The sequence below is a fragment of the Microtus ochrogaster genome, chromosome 4, assembly GCF_000317375.1.
Source record: "Microtus ochrogaster isolate Prairie Vole_2 chromosome 4, MicOch1.0, whole genome shotgun sequence".
In the NCBI taxonomy this organism is placed as follows: Eukaryota; Metazoa; Chordata; class Mammalia; order Rodentia; family Cricetidae; genus Microtus; species Microtus ochrogaster.
In genome coordinates this window covers 78,290,589-78,309,094 of record NC_022011.1, presented here as the reverse complement: position 1 = coordinate 78,309,094, position 18,506 = coordinate 78,290,589, and the positions used below count along the sequence as shown (strand labels likewise).

Genomic DNA, 18,506 nt, shown 5'->3' with positions numbered 1-18,506 from the left:
GGTGGTTGCACCCCTCTTGGTCCTGACTTCCTTGCTCATCTTCTCCCTCCTTCTGTTCCTCATTGGGACTTTGGGAGCTCAGTCCAGTGTTCCACTTTCTTATATAATAGTCATGGACTCTTATCCCTCTGGACCAAAAGCTCAAATAAATCCTTCTGTAAGCTGTCTTGGTTATGGGGTTTAACCACAGGAACCGAAAAGGCATTAGTGACGTATAACACAAGAAAATAGTGTACAAACATTAAAATGACATCCTGAAAAAAGAGGTACTCAGAAGGAAGGGATATAGTCTCTTAAGTTTTATATGTACAAATGATTTGTTTTTATTAAATAAAATACATTTAATTAGTTAATTAACTCTGTGTGTGTGTGTGTGTGCGCGCGCGTGTGTTTGTCTGTATGCCATCATACATGTGGGAAGGTCAGAGTACATAGAACCACCTGAGGAAGTCAATGCTCTTCTTCCACCAAAAGGATTCCAGGAACTGAACTCACGTTCTCAGGCTTACAGCAAGCACCTTACTTACTGGGTCATTTAGATAGAACCTAATGTATTTTTAAGGACTCTGAAATAAAGAACTATCTTTCAAACTACCTCTAAACAATTCATCAGCCACTAAGTAGATGAATTAGTTGTGCCATAAGATTTTTGCCTTATGAGTGAGAAAATGTAGTTATGTATAGAAAGAAAAGTTTATGCTTATCTCTTTGCCCCCTAATTGTTTGAAAAATCATGATATATTGAATTTTCATTTAAGTTTGTACATTCTACTGACATTTGATTGCTCAATGTAACTGTCTTGAGATATTCTTTGAGGTAACTTTGACCCAGAAAAAAAAAAAAACAGTGTATCAAGAATATTTCGTCTCTTACTAGTCAGAAAACGTAATAAAGGCCAAAGATCTTGGAAACTCTTCAGAGATGGTGTGTATATAATAGTCAAAGGAAGAAACTAATGTGCCAGAGTCATAGACTGTGGCTTTCCTTCCACCACTAACATACTGAACCTTTCAGGCGGACCTTCTAGGGATGATTACTTTTCATTAGTTTGTAGTAAAATTAATAATTAAAAAACCCTGAACCTAAGTAAAAAAAAATTTATGTCAGATAGGCTTTTGGAGCTCTCTGATTTCCATGAAGGTGCAGAAATGTATATCATGAAAAATCACAAGAAAGGAATCTTGCCTCAGGATGGAGTCCACTTAGATCTCACACATACGTGGTATGGATGGTAGAGACAATAATAAATCTAAATCATCTTAGACAGTGAAGACAATGTCAGACAGTTTCAAGTGAGACCTACATGGGCTTTGAGTTGATGCTGAGATTTGGGAGATGCCAGATGGGGTGCATCAGTTTTCTGCATAGTTTGACATAAATCTGCAGTGAGCAGAGGGGATGATAGGTTGAAAATATGTCCTACTCCAGGATCTATTTTCTTTCTAATTCCTGTAACGATTCCCTATTACCTAATATGACAAACAACAGTACTTAACTGAAGACCTTGACAGGAAGTGATTATCCAGGTACTAACCAGCTGACTGGTCAAGGAAGCATTTATCTGTGGTTGGTTCCCTAAGCATTAGAGATTTCAATTACACAACATCGAAGATTAAGTCAAATTAGAAAATGAGATGTAACAGTGTCAACAAAAGCTGATGGATATAACATATATCTCAGGCTCTAAGGACAAACCTTCTATCCATCACTTGAAAACATTCCTTTATTCTGGCTATAGAGCATTGTGGTGTTAATGGTATTTTTAAGCTAAAAACAATAAGTAAAGGGACCTTGTCCTGGTCAATGAACTTCTGGCCTGGAGCAAATCACAGTGATTTAATTTCCCGTTATCTAGCAGGGACAAAAGGATTAGAGGTTTCTCACCACACAGCTTTGCCCCTGCACTCAATCAAGCAGACTGCAAAGTACAGGTGTCTGCCCTACCCTTGGCCAAGCATGAATGAACATGCAACCTCGAAGTAAAAAGGTGCTTAAGTAAATGAAAAAAGGGGGAAAATGCCAAACGTTGCTTACTTGTAAACTACAATGAACTTAAGGACGCCTGAGGTTCTCCTAGACACTAGTCTGCCAGGTAAAGTGACCTGGGTATAGTAGATTCAGAAAGACTGAAATATGAGACTGCCTATATTATATCTTATTTGTGCTAAATTGGACATGCTATTGAAGTCTTTGAGCTTTGATTCTGTCAACTATAAGTCGGCGATAATAATATTTTATGAAGACATTTTAGTTGTTAACTAGACAAAGTACATCCAGTGACTTCACCAGTGGCCTATATAAATTTAGCTGTAGCTGTTCTTTGATGATATATTCCCAAGGGTCATACTTAACATCTACAAGAGAAGATACTTCAGAATAGGGTATGGTTTTCCAGTTATTTTTAAATCATGCTTACTATTAACTCCTTTTTTTTTTTTTTTTGGTTTTTCGAGACAGGGTTTCTCTGTGGCTTTGGAGCCTGTCCTGGAACTCGCTCTGTAGACCAGGCTGGTCTCGAACTCACAGAGATCCGCCTGCCTCTGCCTCCCGAGTGCTGGGATTAAAGGCGTGCGCCACCATCACCCGGCTTTACTATTAACTCCTAAGATCAGTCTTGGGCATTGCTGTCTCAAGCTGGGATCAGTAGAAGCCAATGCAGAACCCGAAATAGATGAGTAGATTCTTGGCAAAGACAAAGTTACTTCTGAGAGGAAGAAGATCAGGTTGGAGGTAAGTGGCAATATTAACCCACAATGTAGCATCTTTGGGTAGAAAGGACAGGCAAGGATTTGAGAAATAATTGTGACAGAACTCACACTTGGCATCATCTAAGTACTTGGAAGCAGGACAGACTAAGGTGGCCAGGAAGGTTAAAAAGTTATTACCTGAGACAAAGACCATCCACAGTTCCATGGAGACCCATTTCTTCCTTCCTGAAAAGAAGGCAATGGAAGATTATCCAACTGATTGTTTTCAAAATATTTATTTATTTATTATTTATTATGTATACAATATTCTGTCTGTGTATATGCCTGCAGGCCAGAAGAGGGCACCAGACCCCATTACAGATGGTTGTGAGCCACCATGTGGTTGCTAGGAATTGAACTCAGGACCTTTGGAAGAGCAGATGATGCTCTTTACCTCTGAGCCATCTCTCTAGCCCTCCAACTGATTTTTATGGTGCTCTACTGGACTAAAATCTATTAATACATATTTGACCTCCAATATCAGGGTAAGATTTGTATCATTTAATATTTCCAGGTATAGCTCAGGATGATATATTTGGACAGTACTGCTCTGAATTGGCTCCCCTTTACAAAGAACAAAATCTACTGGCATCTTGGTTTGACTTGGGTGTGGGATCCAGAACTTGTTCATGGTTTTCTTGGCAAGGTCTCCATCTCTCTCAACACTACTGTGCTGTTGGCATTTAAGACTGTCTGGGTCAAATGTGACACTTAGTAGGTAAAATAATGACTTTGAAGAGTGACCTAGATACATTTCCTCAATCCACATTGATGTATTTTACTATACTGTCTAACCACAGTGGTGTTATGTATCCATAAAGAGATGGTTATAAATTTTCCTATAATTTTTTTTTGCATAGTGTTGAGAAAGTCATCCCTTTCCTCTTTGTTTCTATTTATATAAAAAATAAAAGGACTGAGCTAAAAATCCAAGGAGATATTTCACTATAATGGAGAAAATAATATGAAGCATTTGGTATAAAAGTATTAATTCATGGATTGTAATAAGGGAAAATTTGTCTTTTTGAAGACAAACAATTGCAAAAGTATGTAATCAGAATTCATCCTAACACCAGCACCTCCACCATGTGTGTGCACACACACAAATATCACTGTACAATTAGCAAAAAGAAATAACTACCAAATGGGCATGATAACGATGGGCTATACTAGCTGTGAACCAGAGAAGAAGTAAAGAACCTGCCTGGATACCTAGCCCAGGAATTAATAGGAGAATAAATTTCCAAATGGCTATGATGGGCAACTATTCTGTAAGATATAATGCAGTGTTTTATGAAATCCAGAATATCTAAGGGGAAGTACATAATACGATATGACAGTGTTATGGCCCCAAATACCTCTTCTTAGACAAACAGCCAATGAACTAGAGAAATCTTTCTGGAAAAGCTAGTGCTTCCTGGAGTAGCTTTTATAATCGTTAGGCCAAATGATCCACATCGTTACTTCTGAATAATTAAAATGGAACTTTAGAGTAGTCATGTTCTTCAGTAAGCAGGCAGAATAAGGCTTTGTGTTTGAAAAAACACTTATTCCCAAAGTGTGTTTGCTGGACCCCTGTTGGTCTTTGACACCATTTAGGAGCCCAACTTTTCTAGCTACATATCTACCTGAGGTCTACATTTCCTTTTGTACTTCAACCACAATGACAGATCACAACAGATTTCAGGAGCATATATGGGAGTCCAGTTGTGAAGGTGGATCGAATTAATACAGGCCAATTGGTATAAAATGATACAACTTTAATATAAATAGCACATTCACGCAACCGAAGTTCCCGTGATGCCCAGAAACAGGAAACAGGAAGGGGGCCCAGCGTCTGTGCACCCCAATTTATAAACATTTGCCCAAGGCCGTCCCGCCCCCAAAGGGCGGGCTCTCTCTACACAGTTGTTTCCTATCTAGTAAAAATACTTGAAAAAATATAAGAAAGTCATCTTCTCACTAACTGAACAATGAAGTTACTTTTCCTTTAAAAAGATGCTATTTATTTGAAAATAAATCAGTTAATTAATTCTTAAAACTATTTAAAATTAATGGTATTAACTTTCTCAGGTTTATTTTCTAATGCATTAAATATTAATAAACATATCTTGCATATTAAAAATAGTCCCTGAGGTTTACAAACTGTGTATAAAGGGTTCAGACTAAAAAGGTACTATTACAGAAGGCTATTAATTCAAATCTCTCTGAAGAAGTAATCAGACTCTAATAACAGTAAAATCTAACAGTATATTGATTTCTGAATGCACAGATGTTATATAGTCTTGGAGACATAGTGGCTACTCTCTAGGTTTTAGGTTATTTATTTGACAAAGAATGGGCTGACCAAACAGGAATGCAATATCTGCTTTTCAGAGTTCTGAATCCCACCACCTTACACTGGATTTGAGCTTTGAGTAATTCTTGACAGGCCATCAATACCAGTGGGCTCCACACACTATTCACCTTCATTTTAGCCTTTACAGTAACCCAAGGACCACAGAAAGCATACTGCACATACACCTTCATTTCAATCAATACCAATGGGCTCCACACACTATTCACCTTCATTTTAGCCTTTACAGAAACCCAAGGACCACAGAAAGTATACTGCACACACACCTTATTGAACTGAGTGAACAAAAATTGAGACTAACACAAAGAAGATCTTCTATTGATACTGGTGTGAAATATTACATTTTGAAAGATCTCTAGGTTGCTGTCTGAGATCTCATTGGTTGGATGTATAAAGTACGAAATACCTCTTGGTATTATATTGGAGTGCAGTTTACTGAAAACAGTAAACAGAACAGCTAAGCTTCATCTTCAGAGCAAATATATTTATGAGTGTAGGCCAGTCTCAGCAAACAAGGCTAATTGAGACAAACTCCAAAATAAATCTATAAAAATCAATTTAGAGTGCTAATAATTTCAGATGAAATATTAAAATAAATGAACTATTGTTGATTTGTAGTTAATGTCTTATTTACAGTTTTAAATAACAGAGTTTTTAAAAGGACATGCATTATTGGATTTGCTTAAATGAAAAAAAGACACATTATTTGAAACTCTGAGCAACTAAGCTGGTTTCCAGCCCAGGTTTCACATTAAACTAAATGATGTGGCTGTCACCATTCACAGTGACTCTAGCCTTCTGTGCTCGGTAAGACATAGAATGAGTAGGTCTTCCTGATAACGTTTGGAAGTGTCTTGTCTTTTTCCTTTTTGTCTAATATGTCTCTTCCTGTGTTACAGAATTATAAACTATATGATTCACTATGGTAGAGCAGATCATTGCAGAACAATGAAGGATGCTATCAGGTAAGTGACACTCTGCAAGGGACTTCAGGACCACCTTCATTGAGAATGACTGTATCTCAAGCAAGTGGAGAAAGCAACTCAGTCGGTAGATCATGGGATTCTTAATCCAAGCGTTGTGGGTTTGGGCCCCATGTTGAGCACCAATTTGTAGGAGGAAGCCTGCTTGTTTGTCCCAGCCACCCAGAACCAAAATAATCAAACAGAAATTGTATTAATTAAAACACTGCTTGGTCCATTAGCTCTATCTTCTGATTGCCTAACTCTTATAATAATTTAACCAATTTCTATTAATTTGTATATCACCACATTGCAGTGGCTTACCAGCCAAGATTCTAACCAGCGTTTGTCTCAGGCGAAGGATCCATGGCTTCTCCCTCTCCCTCTTCTTCCCAGCATTCCATTTAGTTTTCCCCACCTAGCTCTGTTCCCTTATAGCTCTGCTATAGGCCCAAAGCAGTTCCTTTATTAACCAATGAAAGCAACACAGACAGAAGGACCTCTACATCATTTTGCCATTAAAGAATTTAGATTTTTCCATAAAGTAATTTTGACTCATTTATCACTGTGTTGTTTCCTTTACTCTTAAAATTATTTTATTAATTGCACATATTTGTGGGTTGTGGTGATTTGATCCATGTAATTAATGTGTAATTGTCAAGTTAAGATGTTTAACATTTCCATCTCCTTAAATGATTAAAAAAAACAAATCATCCCCCTTCCTTGGACGATCTTGGAAAGAGTTGATGGAGACAGGAGCTAATCATACTTCTGATATAAATCCAACTTTACAGTTTCTCTATTTCAGTGAAACCTGTATCACTTGCTTAAGGAATTTCAGCATTTACTATTTGATTTGGTGAAACTCCAAATGACTCTGACCTAAAGGATCTCGGTCTAGGGCAGTGGAAGAAAAAACCTTTCAAAGACTATGCTAAATCAGACTCAGCAGCTTATAGCCTGTCTACCACACTACTGCATTTTAAGTAACCAATTATTATGTGAAAATCTAGCTCTATGACACTAAGGACCTGCGGGAGTCATGAACTCTGTATGATTATAAAAACTGAAATCTTCATTAAGGGACACAGAAAGTTAATTAAAAGATAATTAAAAGGATGAGGATTTTTGAATCTCTGATATTCTCTACTTATTACGTACACCTGGAATGCTGAAAACTGTGGTCAATGCCAGGTCAAAGTTATTAAGAGTTTCTCCTGAGGCAGTTTTAGCCTTTTGGCTTTGTTTGAGAATAGGAGTCAGATGTTTAAATAACTTACAGTCTTCTGACACTGTATCACGAGAAGGAAGGATCAGTCAGTTTATAATATGTGCAAAGATTCATTTAATTCTATGAGATCTATGCAGGAAAGGAATCTATGCTCGACTACAAGCAGATTTTATATCTACATTGCAGTGCACTGAGACAGCCTGGATGGAAGTCTCTGATCATTATACACAGATGCTGTGGGACAATGATCTTGACCCTGTAAAGATTTATTAGTTGTATTTTAATAAAATGCTGATTGGTCAGGGGCTAGGCAGGAAGTAGAGGCAGGGCAACCAGAACAGGAGAATTCTGGGAAGAGGAAAGAGTCAGTCTGCAGTCGTCAGCCAGATCCAGAGGGAGCAGGATGAGAACACCTTGCTGATGAAGGTAACAAGCAACCTGGCTAGACAAGAATAATGGGCTAATTTAAGATGTAAGAATTAATTAATAAGAAGCCTGAGCTACTAGGCCAACCATTTTATAATTAATGTAGACCTCCGTGTAGTTCTTTGGTATTGAATGACTGTGGGACCCGGTGGGACAGAAACCTCAGCTAACACACAGATGCTATGTAAACAGGAATGGGATCTACAATTATCACTTTAGAAAACTAATTAGTTGACTCCTTTATCTTCTTTATACAAAACAGATTTCGCTGAGAATAAAAGCAATAGAGATAGCACTACAGCCAAGGGAAGGTTTCTGGAAATAAAACATAGAAACTAATATAAACATAAGATTGATCACTAAGAGAAGACTGCTGGCAAATGAGCATTCCCCTGAAGATATCAGGGTTACAAAATAATTTCTCCAAAAGGGAGATGCTTATCCCTGCCTCTTGCAACCTTTACTTTCCTACTGCACTGGGTTTGATCTACTGTAGGACCAGTCGTGCCCAGATAGAGAGGGATTGCTGCTTAATGGCCAGTGTGCTGGGAGCCCGACACAGCTGTTGGAGTCTCAGATATGTCAGTCACAGTGAGACTGCTGAGATCTACCTGGTTTTCTTCTCTTCAGAGTCGAGTGATTCTTCTTTTGAAATCCTGACTTCAGCTGAGGGACTTTGCAGATATTTCCTTTCTTCACTTTGGGGTTGGGTTCTTATTCCCACAGGTCAAGCATCCAGAAACCATGATCTGCCTCTCTTAAATAATGCATAATTTTCTCTGACAGGGAAAGAACACGGAGTGATATTTCTACTGTCTGCTCCTGCTCTTGTTTATATACGAAGAGACCTCTCTAGGACAGGATGTGATCAAAAGTATATGGAATATGATTTACAAATTCTCCCATCGTTGGATAAAGCCTAAGTTTTCCTCCACTGTCTTTAGCTCCTCTTGCTCCAAGTACAAGCCGTGATTAGATATCAGAACTTCCTGGATGCATTAAATAAATTGGCTGTAACTATGTATTTGCTGTGGCCCATAAACTAAATTGTCTGTAGCAGAGCTTACTTTTAATGATGAATAACATCCCCATGACATTTTCTGGCAGAGAGGGAGAGAGAGAGAGAGAGAGAGAGAGAGAGAGAGAGAGAGAGAGAGAGAGAGAGAAACAGAGAGGAGAGAGACCCAGAGAGAGATAGAGAAGGAAGAAGTATGAATATATCATAGAATTTTAGTTTTACAGGATGGATCATGTTGAGGATTTCAGTACATTTTCTAAGTGGGTGATACCTTCTTAATTAGGGCAACTATTTGGACAGTATCCTAGAGCTGGGAATGTAGCTCAATGATAGAGTACCTGCCTGTCCTGATAGAGTTTTGGGTTTCTTCTCCAACAGTACATAACAAGTAAACAATATGACATACCACATTTCCAGGCAGAAAGGGAAGGAATCTGTTTTTCAGAAAACCCTGTACAATATTTTCACTCAAAATTTTATGCCAAATATTCAACAATTTCTACAAGGATGACAAACTTTTCTTTGAAGAATTTTGAACAATGCCATAGCACAGAGCATTGTTTTTAAAATCCAGAACCCTGCTTCAGTAGCATTGCATGTGTAACTAGATGATTCACTGGGGGGAGAGTGAAGCAGTGAATTAACAGGGCTTAAGTGAGGTTCTTTCCTCAGACTCTCTCTTTGATACTTATGCAACTATTTAGTCATCTTCTTTCTGGTTAACTCTTGAACTGAAATCCATTTTCATGGTTGTCTTGCCTGCTCTATGTTTCTCTTATTAATATTATTATTGAGGCAAGGTCTTTAAAAGTGGCCCTCTTTGTCCTGAAATCTGCTATGTAGATCAGGATGGATTTGAACTCCTGAGTCCTGGGATTGATGGCAAGACCACCACACCTGGCCTTCTGTTATTCTAAAGTACAAATTGTTTACTGGCATTTACTGAGTTCCATATCACATCGAACCATCCAGCTACAATCAGTGGACAGTCCCCTCTGCCCAGGTTTTTGCTATTATGTAGAGTGAAGCATCCAGATGACTGATGTGTTAGCTGAGGTTTCTATATAACAAACCATTTACCAAAAAATACTAAGCAGAAAAAAAAACTATCATCAAACTTTAAAACCAAGAAAAGAAATAAAAAACAATTTAGTTACTTTTGAAGAGAAAATATTAATCAAATATTTACCTGCTAGCGCAACATTCTTCAATAGTAAATTAGAGTTCTTAGTGTGCTACTGATGGAGTTTAGAACATTCAACCCCAAAATGACACATTGGCCGTGATTGGTCTATGTTTCTCTCATCCTGTTTTCTCTTGAAACTAGCCACAGAATCTTGGAGGGTCTCTCGGACTGCCTTTCTCTTCTTTGCTAGAAGTCCCTAAGTAGTAGTGTCTGATCTAGTTATCCTGAAGGACAGTCAAGAGCATCTAAACAAACAGGTTTATAAGCTACCCCAGTCTGTTACTAACAGACAGATAATACCCTTGTTCTGAAACCATACACTGTCCACAGAACAGCACTGTAGTGCCATTTCTTTAGGCTCTCCTTTCTGAAGGCTTCCATGTCACCCAATCCTGCCCAACTTTGGCTCATCTCTTTTGTTATAAAGATCTCAGCCATGAACCTAGAAGTGGGCCGTGAAAGGTAATACTTTTCTCTCTTATATTAAAATCTCATTGACTGCAAAAACTAACATTGAGGTGGTAAGCCATTGTTTATTAAGAACACAATCAACATTGGTAGAAAGACTAATTTATTTGTATGTCCTCGAAAGTTAGGCCAGATTGAATTGTTACATGAGTCAGGAGGAAGAAGAGACATGGAATTTACTACTGCTTTCTTAGGAACCAACTAGGGTAAATTTTATCAAAGAACTATAAATCTACATCTGAGCCAGCACTCCCAAGGAAAGGGCCTTATGTGTTGTTGTGGAAGCTCCTGTTCCTGTTGTGATGGGTTCTATGTGCTTTGTGTGTTTATATTCTGCTTTGCCCACAATCCAAACAAATTGATGTCCTCAGCATTTCCTCACTTGGTCCTACATCTGCCCAAGTTTATGTTGAAAAGGCCTTCCCAAGACAGGAAAACTCATTGGAAATACTATCAGAGCATATAAAAGGAGATAGACAACCATTCCCTAACATGCTAGGATGATCTTACCAATGATCACACAAATGAAAAGGAACAGAGGAGGAAAAAGCATTTTTTACCTTCATATTACAGAGAAGATAGATGAACTTTGATGAAATTGAGGAGAACCTAATATCCTTACATGTGACTGAAGAAAGAATTCATTACAGCCTTTGAATAATAAATTGGCTAAAGAATTCCAAGAATTATAAAAGTATTCAGGCATAGATTAAAGAATCCTATTTTTGCGTAGTTATCTTACATATAGAAACCAAAAGGGGAGCAGAGAATCCTAATTAAAAAGTGTCCATTTCAAATATTAATTTTAATATTGAAAGAAACTTAAATATCATTCGCTAATGGAGATAGTAACTAAATTATGCTAGCATAAATAGAATGTTGACATGCACTTGAGGGAAACTGAGGCAAGAAGATTACTAGAGACTGGGCAACATAGCAAGATTTCCTTCTCAATGTTTATCGTACAGGTACCTGATAAAATATTTTGCTGTATTGTAAAATCATGGGGCAAATCATGAGGTTAAGTGTAGCAATGAAGGAAAATATTTTCTTTTTCCCTCTTTTATTCTTCTCTCATACATTACATCCTTACCGCAGTCTTCCCTCTTTCCACTCCTCCCAGTCCCTACCTCACTTCCCCTCTTCCCCAGATACACTTCTCCTCCATTTTCCTTAAGAGGGGTAGGCACTCAGGGCTATTCGCTGAACATAGTCTAACAAGTTACAGATAGACTAGGCATAAGCCCTCATATCAAGTCTGGCCAAACCAACCCAGTAGGAGGAAAAGGGTCCCAAGTGCAGGCAAAAGAATCAGAGGCATCCCCCACTCCTATTAGTAGGGGATCCCATAAGAGCACAAAGCTACAAAATCATAACACATATGCAGAGAACCTAGCTCAGACCCATATGGGCTCCCTGACTGTTGCTTCAGTCTCTGTCAGTCCCCATGAAGCCAGCATATTTGATTCTGTGGGCTGTGTTCTCATGATGTCCTTGACCACTCTGGTTCCTACAACTCTTCCTCCCCATCTTCTGCAGGGTTGCCCTGGTTCTGCCTAGTGTTTGGGTATGGGTCTCTGCATCTGCTTCCCTTGATGGATGATACCCTTTTCATGACAACTGGGCTAGGCATTGTTCCTGTTCCTGGATACCAAGGCAGTGTTGAGCATGGGCTCCTTTTAGTGGAGTGGGCCTCAAGTGGAACAGGTAATTGGCTGCCACTCTTGCAAGTTCAGTGCCACATTACCCCAGCACAACCTGTAGGCAGGATAGAATGTGGGTCAAAGGTTTTTTGGTTGTGTTGAGGAGAATACTTTGATTAATCTAGTTTTCTAGAAAGGTTAAAAAGGAAATTCTGCATATAAGCTCAACTACATAGAGTATACACGTGTGGCAACATGCTTAAAATATAAGCACACAAGAGTTTGTTAGGATGGTGGAATTACATGTTTCTGCACACATTTTCTAAATATACTTTATGATATTTTATGCATTTTATAAAATAATTACCATTTTGTAATGCATTTTATACCTCCCATTTCAAATAATTTTTGTGAGAAAATTTTAACAGGGTTCTTATTCACATGCCCATTCTGGAATTTGTATGTCTTCTTGTATCATACTTATTTTTGAACCTGACTTAAATTAATAAGCTGTGAAATGATTTGGTCCTAGACGTCAGGAATCAGGAGTAGACAGTGTAATAGAGCCTGGGTTGTGGCTAATATTTTGAGAACATATACTCGCGTTTTTCTCTTGCCACCAGGCAACAATAATAGTCACATGTGTATTTTAAAAGTTTGTATGAACTCCTCCAAAGATTAATTATCAAATGCTTTCATATGAAAAGGAGTGTCATCTACTCTACCCTCTGAGCTTTTCATCTGACAGCTATTAAAGCAAAATTAACTTTGAACACACTGATCCCTAATCTCTGTTATTAGAAAGGAGATAACACTGTTTCCTGGATTGGATAGATAACCCCTTCCCTCACTCCTGGCAGCCTTTTTCATGGCTCAAAGAAGTTCACAGGCAATGGAACTCATGATGTTAGTTGGAAGACAAGGAAAAGAGCCTTGTCCAGGGTCCAAGTACTCCCAAGTAAGCACAGGGTAATCCAATTTACTAGAGATTTAGGTCAATACAGTGAGCTCACGAGGAGAGGAGGAAGAAGAGAATGTAAGATTGAAGAAGCAATATGCATTTCAAGCATGGGACTTCTGGGAACTGGACTTCTCAGAGGTGTTACTGATTTTGCTCTCCCAATGCTGTGAGCTGACCACTTCAGAAGTATGCCTGTTACTGGGAAGCCCTGGGTGTGTGATGCTCCTTGCAGGCAGGTGCACTCACTGGCGTCTGTGTTATTTTTGTTCTCATTTCTTCCTCCAGTACTTATCACATATGTGCTTGCACTTTGGAAGCTCTTGGGAAACTGCTGTGATTATTCGTCCTACAGCTATAGAGACTTTTGTTGCAAATAAAAATAGGGATTATATGGAGGAGGTAAATTCAAGTTTGGGAGCCATATTTATTTCGTTGCTGTCTATTTTTTTCTAAAGTGACCTTTTGAAAAGTTTGCGTTGAGATTTGGAGAGGAATCCACAATGAATTTGGGAAAGCTCATACTGAATGTGGTAAGACTAATAAGTTTTATATTCTATACCCAAGAAAATGGTGAAAGTTATTCCTTACTGTTTCTACTTCTGTGACTTAGGAATCACTTACTATTTTGAAACTACAATAGTAACTTCTGCTTTGGGAAAAATACCAAGTGACATAAATTTAGCCCTTATATCAGATTCATATTTGGTGTAGCAGGTGTATTCCCCATGTGCTTTTTTCAGTATCCGCATCTTCTCAGCAACTCAGAGGAGCTTTTTGTAATTCTTTCCCCAACTATATTGCTATTAACTCTTTTATTCTTTTTTTTTTTTTTTTGGTTTTTTTCGAGACAGGGTTTCTCTGTGGTTTTGGAGCCTGTCCTGGAACTAGCTCTTGTAGACCAGGCTGGTCTCAAACTCACAGAGATCCGCCTGCCTCTGCCTCCCAAGTGCTGGGATTAAAGGCATGCGCCACCACCGCCCGGCAACTCTTTTATTCTTTATACGCATATTTATTCAACATTTGCTAGTGTATCATGCATTGATACTAGGCCTGGAATTTTTATAATATGTCAACGGAAAAAAGTCATGGAGTCATTAGATGCCACAATGAACACAGAGTGAGTGATATAACAGTGTCTGACTGGGGGCCTTGAGAAACTGGGGGTTTGGGGAAAGTATCTTTGAGGAGGTGACATGTAAATGGAATGATGTCTGAAAATATGTAATTAGATTTCAGAGCATTGATAGAAAAATATTGCAATCAGAATCACCACATGAGGTTCTAGAATGGGAATGAGCTGGAGGCATTTAAGAACAGAATAAAGGCAAGCATGGTAGAGAACAGGATCAAGGTGAGGGGAAGCAAAAGGCGAGTTTACTGAAGGGCACAGGAACCACATCACACAGGATGCTGTACTTGAGGCAAATCTCCTAGATGTTATTCGAAATTCAGTGGGTAATACTGGGATGCCTTGCACAGGGCTATTAAAAGAGATCATTTTCATGAGAGACAAGATGAAAGTGAGGAGACCAGATGTGAGGATATTGACTTAATCCAAATCAAAAGATGATGGCATCTGGGACCAGAGTGGCAGATTCAAGAAGCACATTCATCAGGGGCTAGCTGGCTGATTTGATAGGGTGTGGAAGAAAAGAGAAACAGAAGAAGCAAGGATGATCAGATTAAACATACTTAAAATCTCAACAAAAACACACTTCAACTTTTTCAAACAAATGGAAAACAGAATGGGCCTGTAACTCCAGCAGAGCGGGCGCTGCACGGTTTTGAACAGGTGTTATTTCTTCATTTGTATGTCTGAAGCCAAGTGGTCAGACTCCTTGCCCATGAGGAGCACAGCCTGTTTCAAAGAGCAGGCAGAGCGAGTTCTTCACAGAAACCTCTCCATCCCTTTACTATCTCACTGCTATAGGTAGAGCATAGATAGGGACTTAACTCTTAAAAAGCCTCACATTCCTAGTCTGAAAAAAAAAAAAGAATTTTGAACACAACTTTCTCTTGTGCTCTTTCTAATCAGAAATTTCAGTGACTTAATACCCGAGAGTGTCCATTCCAGGGCTCTGGGTATCTATGCCATTAACTGTAAGCAGGTTATACTCATTAAAGGTCTCAAGGCAGGTGATTTGTTTTTCTGCTACATTCCTAGAGCTGGTTTAGCATTTACAGTCCTTCTGGAGTGCGAGCAAGTAATGTTAGTTTTGTTTGAACAGCATGTCTACCCTTTGTACCTGGAGGGTAAACGATTTTCTTTAGAAGAAATTTTTTTTTTTTTGCTGCCATAGCTCGCTTTCAGAGTCAACTCTACTTAATAGAATATACACTACTATCTATCTGTCTGTCTGTCTTTCTCTGTCTGTCATCTGTCTGTCTACCCACCTACCTATCAACATATATTTAGAAGCATTTATGTCATTACTAAATAGGTTCCATGGTGATACCATACACTGTGTTGAGAAGTTTTACATATCACCTTATTTCATCTGAGAAGTGGTGAATATATTTATCTCCTTGCCCAAGAGGGCTCACTGGATCTTAGCATATTTCAGAGCAACGACTGCATCTGAATTCTGCCGGGTTCCCGAGCCAGGCCCTTATCCTAGCAAGTGAAGGAAACAGACTTGTCCCTCGCTGTGAGGCATAATGAAGTTGATATGATATGCGAGAATCACTTACCTCCACGCAGTGCGTGCCCCCCAGCTGTGATGGAAGCACCCCAATGTCACAGATCCCTGGGCCTTTGCTGCTATTTGAGACTGTGGCTGCCCAACTCAAATTTTCCATCACAACAGAATATATCTAACTACACAAATATTAACACAGTTTCAGCATACTCAAAATCAACAGGACTCCCAGAGCCTCCGGGCTCCATCAGACGCAGGGCTAACACCACACCTGTGGCTGCTGGCCTAATGCTTGGGCTCCCTCCTTCCTCCTCCCTTTTCTCACCTCACCAAGAATTCAGAAGTCACAGGGCGCAGAGCTCAGAGGGTGCCATCCATCCAGTTATTCACTGTTAATCTTCCTTGGAAATGCTGAAGCTCTCCTGTAGACTCTGGATGACACCTGGTCTTCATCCTCCCTGCCTTTGGCAGCACACTACCCTGAGCTGAGGCCAGCTCCTGGCATGGATGCCCCCCTCTTCTGCTTCTTAAACACACATTAGCAGGTACTTTGCCCTGTTGATTAGCAGCAGCCTCTACTTTTTGGACTATGGTTCCAAAAAGAGGGAGGAAGGCTGGGGGGAGGGTGCAGGAGAAAAATAGGTAATATGAAATAAAAATACTCAGGAAAAAGTTTGTTGTAAGGCCCCAGGAACAAAAACTGAATTTGCAAGATTCTCCAAATACCAAGGTTATATAAATAATTTTCTTTATATTCATATAACTGAAGGGGAAACTATATTTTAGCCCATAAAAGACAGTAACATTATCTGCCTTCTTTCTTGGGAGGATAGCAGAAGATGGTGGCATTTTTCATACTGGTCCGAGGATAAATCTCTCAAACGGGGTCAGCAACAAGCTTTCTGTCTACAAGGTTAGGGTTGCAGTAACCCGGGGTCAGAGGCTACAAGGCACTGTCTCCTGCCCCAGGGAGCAAAGGATTCTTCACTTTATCTAGATTTTCTCCAGAGCCATGGACGGAGGCTAACCTGAGTTAGCAGCACTGTCAATCACTGGGAGTGGCTAAGGGTGGCTTTGTGCCGCTCTTGTTAGGTGTATTCCTTCTGACTCCTCACAAATTTCATAAAATATGGCTGTGGGCTATGTCTTTTATTGTATTTGGTATGACTGAATTAGCTATTATGTGGAAATTGAGGAAAAGGAGGCAGTTATATCTTAGCGAGGTATAGAGGAGAGCAGGGATAGTGTGTGGGATGGTGAGAAAATTCATAAATGTAACAAATTGTGAAGATGTGAAAGTGTAAAAATAGAGACTGGGTACAACGTGAGCCAGTCTGTCCCCCAAAGTAATGCCTAAGAGAGCTACAAAGCATGAGAAACTCACCCTATATCTGACACTTATACCATTTTCACTGACAATTCAGGGGATCAGATGTCCTGGGAATATCTACAGGTCATCAAGTGATTTTAATTTTATTTTACCACTATGATGCAGATATAATTGGTTCTATAACGAGTTCTAGTTACCATGATTTTAGCTCAGTGGGACTCAGGCTGGGCTTGCAAACTTTCATGCAGTAAGACTTTAAAATATTGTAATCAGCTGACCAATAATGGAAGAAAAAGTATTTTTGGATCTGATTTTATTGCTACATATTAGTCACCTCAAAATCTAGTGGTCTAAACATCAACCATCTTTGTGTTGTTTGTTAATCTGGAATCTGGAAGGATTAAATAGAGCCCTTTGTTTCCGTTCCATGCACTATCAGCCCTGTAGGTGTTTTTTGGAGAACTCGGGGAGTCCACTTTCAAGAGGGATTGTTCTCATGACGGAGAAGTGTGCACTGCATGCCTGGTAGGAGGTCAGCTAGAAGCTCAGCTAGTTTGTAGGCTCAGCAACTTACTCCCTTTCCATATGCCTTTCCGCGGGCTCTTTGCACTTCCTTACACAGGCTAATAGATCCAGAATGCCAAGGGAGCAAAAGGAAATACCAAGGCAGAAGTGCATAGCCTTGTCATGATGTAGTTTGGGAGGTGCAGTCAAATTCTGCTTCCGAGTTTGTGGTTTACCTGACAGCAAACGACATAGTCAACAGTTACTCCATAAATTAAATGGGAACTAATAATTCATATTGCTTAGGGATATAAAGTATAAAGGTATCAGTGGCACACAGAATCATCTACACTAATGATTTATTGGTTTATGTATGAATATATATTTTCTCATTTTTGCGTAACCTCCCTCTGCTTAGATTGCATGTGTTAAAGACCATGCTGAGCCTTTCTGGAAGCAGTCTCATCCATTTCATCATTGTTCTGTCTCCCAATTGCATCATTTCCTCCTGTACTTTACTTAATCTCATGTTGTTTTCTTCATCATAGACAGTAAATATAAAATACCCACTGCTAATCTTCCCAGTAAGAGTGGTTGACAAGTGATTGTCAAGTGACTGACCTGGACATGAATTCTGGAGCAATTAAAGATGATGAAGGTGGGAAATCAGAGTGGATGTTTCTCCCCAATCAGGAGTGTTCCATCATACCAGAGCTAGGGTCCCAAAATACGAGAACAGGTGACAGAATCTGTTCATTGCTGGAGACAATGACACTGAGACAAATTGAGGAAGATATATCTCGAACATGGAGAAACCTCTTATGGTCTGGATTGAAGACCAGACATATCGCCATGTCACAGCCAAAAACAATGGTGGAGGCAGTGTCGTACAGCATGAGTGATTCCACCACAGTACACAGTGTACCAGTACCTCTGGGCCACAGTACACAGTTTACCAGTACCTCTGGACCACGGCACACAGTGTACCAGTACCTCTAGGCCACAGTACACAGTGTACCAGTACCTCTGGACCA

The 18,506-nt window shown here is 39.3% G+C and overlaps 1 protein-coding gene across 6 annotated transcripts in view; it reads right to left on the bottom strand.

Moving 5' to 3' along the window:
- The window catches only part of B3galt1 (beta-1,3-galactosyltransferase 1), a 524,949-nt gene that overhangs the window by 129,434 nt on the left and 377,009 nt on the right, over positions 1–18,506 (bottom strand). For 5 of the 6 annotated variants that reach the window (XM_026778237.1, XM_026778226.1, XM_005346509.3 and 2 more), the window contains one exon: positions 2,887–2,934. The exons of the other annotated variant lie outside the window; for it this stretch is intronic. The gene's annotated coding sequence lies outside the window, so the exon portion shown is untranslated. The remainder of the gene's footprint in view (positions 1–2,886; positions 2,935–18,506) is intronic. 6 annotated transcript variants of the gene reach the window in all.